A 9302-nucleotide genomic window follows, 5' to 3' on the forward strand; every position below is an offset into this window, starting at 1 on the left:
ACACTGCAACTTGAGGGCATAGTCCTAATATCTCTTTAAGGCCGACTCCAATAGGCCAGCTAAAGGGGTAGTCGAAGGTAAAATACCTGGCACATAGTACTGTAGTGCAGCCAACATGGAAGGTAAAAAGAGTAGTTATTTTGGATAATTTGAGAGAGGAAAGCTAAAATGAATGCCAACGAGGGAGGCAACTATTTTCATGCATGTCTCAATGAAAGTGCGGTCCCACCAGCCAACAATCAGGGTTAACTAAACCGTTTTCACGGGAAAAACCGCTACCCAGCGGTAAACCGCCAAAAACCGACCGGTTTGGTCATTTTATTGAGAAAAATGATTTTTTGATATGGTTAATTTGTAATTTTCTCAATTCATGCACAACATGTGTTCAACAAAATGACATACAACATACATATGCAACCACAAACTTCAGTTCTCATGCAACAAACAACCAGCGAACTTCGCAATACTCAAATACAAGTTCTTTTATAGTTCTCCAACGACACATAGTCGACTTGTTTCACAATACTCACATATTCAGCTCGAGTCATAGTGATAATACTCAGGCATGTTGGAAGTATCGTAATATGGTCCCCCATCCCACTCTCCCCTGCACCACTTCGCCCTGCACCATATGATTCAACATCACCCCCTATCACCATGGTTGTCATCGTCTCCATGATGACCTATACTAGGGTCGGTTGTGTTATCATTATTGTCTTCATCCTCCTCTTCTTCGATTTGATCGTGAATTTGACATTTTCCTTTTCTTTTTGATGGACCAAGTCTTGTTTTCCGCTTGCCAAGGTGGGTGTCTCCAACTGTTTCATCGACCCATTCTTGCACTTGCTATGTCTCCTTATTCGTGTACAAGTGATGTAAACAACGTGCTAGGAAGAGGAGTGTCACTGTTAGGTGAATCTTCGTCCAATGTTGAAGGTGCATTGAAACTAAACTAGCACTTAAACTGGACAAAAAATAGCATCTAACAGTAAATCATCTTCACATATAACATATAACATCTTCACACATAGCATATAAAGTAAACAAGACTAATATGACTAAACTGGCCACTAAATGCCTAAACCGGAACTCAATTTTGGCATCAAATCCGGTTTCCCGGCAAAAAATGGCGAGTTGGCAGTCTAAAATGATGGTTTACCGGTCCAAAATGGTGGTTTACCGACGGTTTTCGTTTTTATGATTTTTTCAATTTTTTAAATTTGGGACAAATTTTGAAAGAAATGGTGGTTGTCGAAACCGCGTCACTACAGTTTCAGTAAACCGATCGGTTTACCGCCAAAACCGACCGGTTTGTAAACCTTGGCCAACAATCAATACCAGTACTTGATATAAATATAGAAGGTAAAATAAATTTTCTGTTGGATGGCCAGTTAAAGCACTGATGGCAGCCAAAGGACTAAATGGCTTGCCAAAATGGTCTCTTCCTGTTGGAGATAGTCTACGAGCTGCTTTGTTTAGCTCAAAATAGACTATGGCACAAACATTTAGTCTTAAGGGTTTGTTTGGTTCGTTGCCTCAGTTGCCACAGTTTGCCACGCCTAAGTTCATGCAAGTTTAACTGAGTTAGGCATGTGTTTGGTTTGTAGCCACAATTGTGGTAAGATTTTTCTCGTGCTGCGTAGGTCCCACTTGTCAATGACTTGTAAAAGCATGTCAGATTCCCTTAGTCATGCCACAGTTGTGGCGCAGAATTTGAGCGCTTAACCTTAGACAAGTGTGGCAAAAAATGTGTGGTAATTTTTGGCATCTTAGGCAAGAAACCAAACAGCCCCTAAATGACGTGGTTTAAAAATTTCTTACACTGTTTTCAGTCTCTTTTAACGTGTTTCTAGATCGGCCACTACTGTCGGTGAACGGACCGAGTTGGCCCGACAGCGTCGACTGCCTTCTCGCTCATGCACAGCAGGCTGCTGCTGCTTACGATTCCGCTTCTCCTTCTCCGAGTGTTCCTGGCACCGGCGCCCCGCATCGCACCATGGTCGAGGTCGTTGAGGCAGTAGTGGTAGTAGTACCCAGACGCCCCGCTGGAGAAGATGCCGGACGCCGCGCCGTCCGCGGTGACCACGCTCCAGACAACGCTGGCCTCGCTAGGTGGGTACTGGCACCCAAGCTCGCTCGGAGCCGCGTCGTCCTCGCCCGGACTCCCTCCGCCACCGCTGGCCGCGCGCTGAGCGTCACCACCCAGAGCCGTATTTCCAGCGACGACTGCAGAAGCAGAGCTTCGCTGCATCTCTGACCCGAGCGAGCTCCCATGGTCGCCCACCGGCGGCACCGGCCAGAACGTTTCCAATGGTTTGATGCGCCGCCGCTCGTCGGAGTGGGAGGTGGCTGCTGCTTGGGGATGCAAGATGGGCGTAGACAATTCACCCAGGTCGGTGGCACGACGGTGGCCATCCCCCGCGGGCTGAATGGGATTGGGAGAAGAAAACGCCTCCATTCCGGCAAGGGTTGTGTTGTCGCCTCCGAGGAGCCATCTGCCACTCGCGGGCGTCAGACTCGATCTCGCTGCGGTGACCTCGGGGACCTCTGTTTCCGGGAACCGCTCGTTCGTTCCTATTTCGTCGGCGCTCGCTGTATCTTCAGAAGCTCCGCCGGCGCAAGCGCACGCCGCCACTCCGCGCAGCCACCGCCGCAGGTTAGACGACGAAGCGGGCCGGCGGCCGGGCCGCTGGCCTTCTGCCCCGGAAGGCCTGGATTCGATGATCGGAGTGGCGGCGGCGGCGGCGGCGGCGGCGGCAGCAGCGTGCAACTTCTCGGCCTGCCCATTGGGATTGGGCAGCAGAGTGGAGCGGCTGTTCCAGCTTGCTTCCGACGAGCTAGTGACGGCCGTCGGCGTCGGGACGGACCGGTCGGGCTCGTGCGTCCCCGTCCTGAACGCGGACGACAGCGAGGAGGAGGAGCGCTCGCACGGCCACAGCTCGTCGTCGTCTCCGTAGAAGTAGCGCTCGGCGGCAAACACACCGAGCTCGTCGGAGTCGTCAGCATCTGCTTGGTCTGGCCTGGCCTTGGGTGCTCTGTATCTGTCCATGTTCGGCTGGCTCTCTAGGCTCGCTCGACCCCGACTGGTACTGCTTCTGAACAGGGCATGGATGGGTGCCATGGTCATGTGGACGGAGCTCTTGAGGGCACCGTTTTCAGGGATTGATTGGCATGGGTCCGACGCGAGAAAATTCCCTTGGCTGCCCCCTGTCTGTTGTTCACGGGTACCTCTCGGAGTCGGATGCCTTGCCTCATCTAGTCATCTTGTGGCTCTTCTCACAAGAACTCGTCGCTTTCACGGTCTTAACTCCCACGTCGTCTCCTTCATATCCCCATCTCATCTCTCTTTCTATCTGATCCCTGACCGACAAGTGAAATACTGAACGTAGCACTCGGCTTGGATGGTGCAACGTTTGTACTCGTTATACTACCGCAGAACGATGAATTTGGGGGGCATTTAGACCCGTTGAAAAGCATATATGTACTTATATGGTCAGATCTAGGGGTGGACACTTTAAAACCGAAAACCTAACCCAAACTTGAACCGAACTTAAATATACTGAATTGTCAGTCTATTTAAGTTTTCGGGTTCAGTTCCTATATATGCTATATTTCGGGGTATGAGTTCGGGTTCAGTTTATAACCTTTAAAACTCGAATAGATCGAATAACCCGAAATATTAAAAAGCTCTTAATATGTGATGGTGTTATTATATGATTTATAAACTTATTAGCTACAAATAATGATATCATTTTAACTATAGTATATATATCTTTGTATGCTATTTTTTATAGTCACTTGTTGTAATAATAGTACTTTTAATTATTTATTTATTGTATATATTTTAATAAAAGATATTAGTCTCTCTACAATTCGGGTCTATTCAGTGGACTGAATAGAACAAACCGAAATTGTGAGTCTATTCGGGTTCGGTTTCTAATTTTTTTTTGAAAACTTCGGTTCTCATTTTTCAGAACCCGAAATTTCACAAACCCGAATAGACCGAACCAAATTACCCTAATAGACCGAATGCCCAGCCCTAGTCAGATGGTAGAGATGTCCAAACGAACCGCCGCGCGGACCCGTTGAAGCACGACCCGCTTAAGCACGGCACGATTAGGCCCAATTAATTATCCGGACCACGTCGGACTGCCAGACGGGTTCAACTCACCGAACGAGCCCGACATGGGATGGGCTCAACTAGGTCAGGTCGGTCCTGTAAGCCCTGCCCGAAAATAAACATTGTGCCGGTCCGAGCTCGCCAACACATAAATCAAGCTTAAAATTAGATCAAGATTAAAAATTGAACACATTTATAAATCATAATCGAAGGATATAACTAAATACAATAACGTATATTACAAATAATATACATTTCACAAATAAATGTATATATGCAGATGCAATTGTGGATATTACTCCACAACCTATCACACTCAATCAAAGGTCCAAATCAAATAAGTGTCATAAGAACAAACATTCAAGCGTATAGATACCTACAAAATAGTTTTGTTTTTGTTCCTAAGATTAGGTCTCCTATTCCTAAAGGTCACTTTAGGTACATGGTTTTAAAGTGTGAAATCCACTTTTGTTTGTAGAAGAGAAAAGGTAAGAGTAATCAGAGTAAAGCGACAATAGATGAGAAAAAATTAAGAAAAGTTTAGAAATAATTAGAGTAGCAAAGGTAAGTAGGTAATAGTTGTCTAGTTCTATCTAGGTTTCGTCCTACAGTCAACATTCCTCTGATACCACCTCTGTCACACCTAGGTTCTAGGGGCACCAAAACCCGGGCGCGAAAATAATCACCAAGTGTGCTAGGATCAAGTCTCACACATATGATGACACATGTACAGAAACAAATGTCACATTATTAATATATAACAGAGTTTTGTACAAAATAGTTAAATAATTACATTATACGAAGACAACGATCTAGCAACCAAAGTTGACTGGAAGACGACGCCTAAACCACTCATGAACTCATCACAACATCCAGCATGCGCCTCCTCCTATGGTACCTATCCTTGACCTGGGGGTGTGAATACAACAAGGGTGAGCTCACATACGTTCATCGCTCAACAAGTTGTGGGGAATAATGTGCATGAACTCACCAAAGGTGGGAGCTCATGTGAAGTGTAAGGCTTACCAAAGGAGATGGTTAAAGCTGAGCATTGATTTTAGAGTTGTTCAAAATTTTATTAGCAGTTACTAAGTATAAGTAGATACCAATCCAAATAAGTAAGAGATCAAATTAATAACAACACTCACAATGCAATGCATATGATAGATTAAGTTTAGTTCCATAAATTAATCATGTGAGAGTCCTGAGCTGCTCATGACCGCGAGCACGACTGATATACCAGTTTTACACTCTGTAGAGGTTGTGCCCGTTACCCATAAGTCATGCATCCCGTCTAGCCAGGGTTAGCTAGACCCTTAGACACTTCCGAGGTGAATGTCTAGGGATCCACTACGAGACCTTTACAAAGTTTCACTAGCTTTAGAAAACCCGCTACAGTTCTAGGAAGGGCAATATAGGAATCGCTCGTCTGAAAAGCCATCGCAGCATGATCGACCTGAGAACCTCCCTATACACAACTCCCCAACTGCCCTTGCTCCTTTCGAGTAAGGTAGTCCTCCACTAGCTTTCCTAATTAGTCAGCCAAGGGAGTCCCATTCCACCCTTGTGGTAGCACGTGTTTCTCAAGTTAAGCTCCATGTTCCAATTAACACATTGATCTTGTCATGGACAATAATTAAACAACAATGTAATTGGAACATGATCATAATGTAATATTAATCCCAAAACCAGGTAGAGCAATAGCAAAACTACCCAAAAAAGTTTAGTGGTAAACAAGGTGTGGGATAAACAAGTCTAGGGAAACCTATTAGGTCCCATCAGATTAACCTGAGCATGTCACAGTGATTAATAGTAACATTATTGGGTAGAGAAAAGTGATCAAGGGCACAACTTGCCTTAGACTCGAGATTCCCAGGTACCAAGTTGGTCTTCAGATTCTCGTGACCTCACTGCTAATCATAGCAATACAAATAGAACATGGTATATACAAAATTAACATCACACCAAACATAAGAAAAAAACTGCATAATAATGATCTACGCGTCGCTACGAGATCGTGGATTCAAGAATCACTAAATTTGGAGTTACGGTTATAAAGTTATGACTTTTCGAAGGTTTATGTGATTAAACAGGAAAACTATGTTCTATGTTGATTATTATAAATCATGTGAGAAAGATATTCCTTAGAAACCATTAATTTAATTTTAATCCAAGTTTGTGATGGTGTTCATTGATGATATTCTCATATATTCTCAGAGTGAGGACGAGCATGTGAATCACTTGAGAAAGGTGTTGCAAAGGCTACGAGAGCATCAGTTATATGCCAAGCTGAGTAAATGTGAGTTCTAGATTCATGAAGTCCTATTCTTAGGCCACATCATAAAAAGATATGGATTAGCTGTGGATCCAAAGAAGGTAGCATAAATTCTGAACTGGAAAGCACCGAAGGATGTTCGTGGAATCAAAAGTTTTATTGGAATGGCCAGATACTATCGACATTTCATTGAAGGTTTTTTCAAGGATTGCGAGACCAATGGCAGCCTTGCTAGCAAATAAAGTCGAGTTTAAGTGGACCCAGAAGTGCCAAGAGGCCTTTGAAGCGCTGAAAGAGAAGTTGACTACAACGCCTGTCTTAGTCCTATATGATGTTCACAAGCCATTCTCAGTATATTGTGATGCTTCTTACACCGGCTTGGGATGTGTGCTAATGCAATAAGGTAAGGTCATTGCGTATTTGTCCCAGCAGCTGAAGGTTCATGAGAGGAATTAGCCCATGCATGACCTAGAATTAGCAGCAGTGGTTCATGTATTGAAAACATGAGGACACTATCTATATGGGCAGAAGTGTGATGTTTACATAGACCACAAGAGTCTAAATTATATCTTCATCCAGTCAGAGATGAATATGAGGCATCAGAGATGGCTAGAGTTGATTAAAGACTATGAGTTGGAGATACATTACCATTCGGGCTACGCGAATGTGGTTGCAGATGCACTAAGCAGAAAGAGTCAATTAAATATGATGGATTCTCACCCGATGTCGTATGAGTTAGCCAAGGATTTTGATAGATTGAGTCTCGGATTCCTAAACAACACCAAGGGAGTGACAGTTGAGCTAGAACCCACCCTAGAGCGGAATATCAGAGAAGGACAGAAAGATGATGAAAAGATTAGTGAGATCCGCCATCTATTTTTAGAAGGGAAAGGCAAAGACTTTCAGGAAGATGCAGAAGGCGTGATATGGTTCAAAGACCGGCTGTGTGTTCCCGATATCAAGTCTATTCGGATGCCGATTCTCAAAGAAGCTCATGAGACGGCATATCCCATACACCCCGAAGTGAGAAGATGTATCATGATCTGAAAAGGAGGTTTTGGTGGAACGAACTAAAAAGAGAGATTGCATAGCATGTGGCCATTGAAAAGGAGCATCAAAAACCAGCTGGACTTTTGCAGCCGTTGCAGATTCCTCAGTGGAAATGGGATGAGATCGGAATGGATTTCATAGTTGGCCTACCTCGTACCCGGGCCAGCTACGATTCCATTTGGGTGATTGTGGACCGCTTAACAAAGGTGGCACATTTCATACCAGTGAAGACAACATATAATGGAGCAACACTAAATGAGTTATACACGTCTTAGATTGTTTGTATGCATGGTGTTCCGAAGAAGATAGTGTCAGATCGAGGAACACAGTTCACATCTCATTTTTCGCAGCACCTACAAGAAGCTTTGTGCATGCATTTTAAGTTCAGTTCAGCTTATCACCCGCAAACCGACAGTCAGACTGAAAGAACTAATCAGATTCTGGAAGACATGTTGAGAGCCTATGCATTGCAAGATAAGTCAGGTTGGGATAAAAAGTTGCCTTATGTGAAGTTCCCTTATAACAACAGTCATCAGGCCAGTTTGAAGATGACACCGTTTCAATCACTGTATGGGAGGAGTTGTAGAACTCCACTGCTCTGGGATCAACCTAGAGAGAGGTAAGTGTTCGACCGAGACGTTTTGCTCGAAGCTAAAGAGAACATCAAAATGGTTCGAGAGAATCTGAAGATAGCACAGTCAAGGCAGAGCGATTATGCTGACACAAGAAGAAGAGAACCGAGTTTTGAAGTGGAAGATCATATCTATTTGAAGGTGTCACCTATCTGAGGAGTCAGAAGGTTCGGAGTCAAGGGCAAGTTAGCACCGCGATATATTAGGCCGTACCAGATTCTGGTAAGGCGTGGAGAAGTGGCATATCAGCTCAGCTTACCAGTAGATCTGTTAAGACGTGCATGATGTGTTACATGTGTCTCAGCTGAAGAAGTGCTTGCGAGTACCAGATGAACAGTTGCCAGTGGAAGGACTAGAAGTCCAAGAAGACTTGACATATGAGGATAAACTAACGTAGATTCTGGAGACAGCAGACCGAGTCACCTGGAGGAACACCGTCAGAATGTGCAAAGTCAGATGGGGCCACCACTTTGAAGAAGAAGCAACCTGGGGACGTGAAGATGATCTAAAAGCCAAGTATCCTGAACTCTTTGCTAACTAGCATTGAATTTCGGGGCGAGATTCTTTTAAGGGGGATAGGTCTGTAACACCCTGGATTTTGAGGTATAAAAATTTCTTTGCTCTGTACTCAAAATTCAGGTGTTACTCTTTCCTTCACTTTTCTTTTCCCTTTATTAAAACAATATAGAGTTATTTTGTTCTATGTTGGTATGCCCTAAAAGTGTCATGGTTGTTGCATTTATGCTGTTGCATAGTGTTTCCAAGTGCAAGAAGTATTTGAAACATGTTAATTTGTCTTGAAGAAGTTTCCCATAAATTTTCATATTTTTTCTGAATATTTTTCTATTTTTCAAAATTCAAAATCTATTTATTTGAGGTACTTAAAAACGTTTTAAAAAGTTATAAATATGTTTTTTGAGTTCATTGGGTGCCAAATCATGTCTAGAAATTTTTGGAGCCTTTGAGATATTTCTCGGATATTAAAAACGATTTCAGCCTTTTCCTGAAATTACTTTTAGTTTTAAAAATGGGATAATTATAAAAAATAAAATATCTTAAAACCCTAACAATATATATGGCTAGAATCCTCTCGTCGAGCCCTTTCCGAAATTTTAAACTCCATCCCCAGTCTAGATCTGAAACTCCCGAAATTGCTCGCCGAAGTTCGGGACGGTTCCAACTCCGGTGACAACTCTCATGAGCAATTACTTTCGATCCGAGCGTC

The sequence above is a fragment of the Zea mays genome, chromosome 6, assembly GCF_902167145.1.
Source record: "Zea mays cultivar B73 chromosome 6, Zm-B73-REFERENCE-NAM-5.0, whole genome shotgun sequence".
NCBI classification, from domain to species: Eukaryota; Viridiplantae; Streptophyta; class Magnoliopsida; order Poales; family Poaceae; genus Zea; species Zea mays.